Source organism: Eurypyga helias, unplaced genomic scaffold, assembly GCF_000690775.1.
Source record: "Eurypyga helias isolate BGI_N326 unplaced genomic scaffold, ASM69077v1 scaffold25927, whole genome shotgun sequence".
Lineage (NCBI taxonomy): Eukaryota > Metazoa > Chordata > Aves > Eurypygiformes > Eurypygidae > Eurypyga > Eurypyga helias.
The window spans coordinates 3,335-3,991 of record NW_010264009.1 but is presented as its reverse complement, the minus strand read 5'-3'; positions in this window follow the sequence as shown (position 1 = coordinate 3,991).

The window sequence follows — 657 nt, the reverse complement described above, 5'->3', positions numbered from 1 at the left end:
TGCTTTCACCTACTTGGGGTTCAACTCCCCAGAAACATTTTGCAAAACCCAGACAACCACCCCTGACTCCGCAAGAACGAAGTGGCAACTTCTGGCTTCAACCTAAAGGACTTTTCCCTCTAGGAAGAATGAATCCAAGATTCCATCCAAAGGCGGGCTGCGTTTAACAGCCCTCTGTACCCTCCGTCTGGGGACACAATTACATAAACAAAGCCAAACAAGAGTTGTCCCCAGAACCTCTCATGGTTTCAGTGACCGCTCCGGAAAGTCACGGGACCGGTGACTAGGGATGAGCACGAAGCCTGCCCGTGCAGAGAATGGGCGTGCGATGCTCCTTGGAGCGTCGGGCTCGGGGCTTCACCATGTCACCAAAACCAGCCTTCCTAAGGCAACCCTGGACTGGCATTACTGCAGCTGGCGCAAACAACTGCAGCACCAGACTGCTTACGCTGTTATGCCGAGTTCCGCGGCTTAAATGGCGCACGTAACGCCCTACAGCAGCCCTAGGTGTGGTGCCAGCAGCGTTTGCTCCAGGGAGACGCGGTCAGTACAAAGGTACAGCTCGTTAGGCTTTCCCCACTGACAGCAAGCCCGGAGGGGCCTACGCAGCCCGCCGTTACGCACGGCTGAGAAACGAGGGCGGGGGGCCGCCGCCCG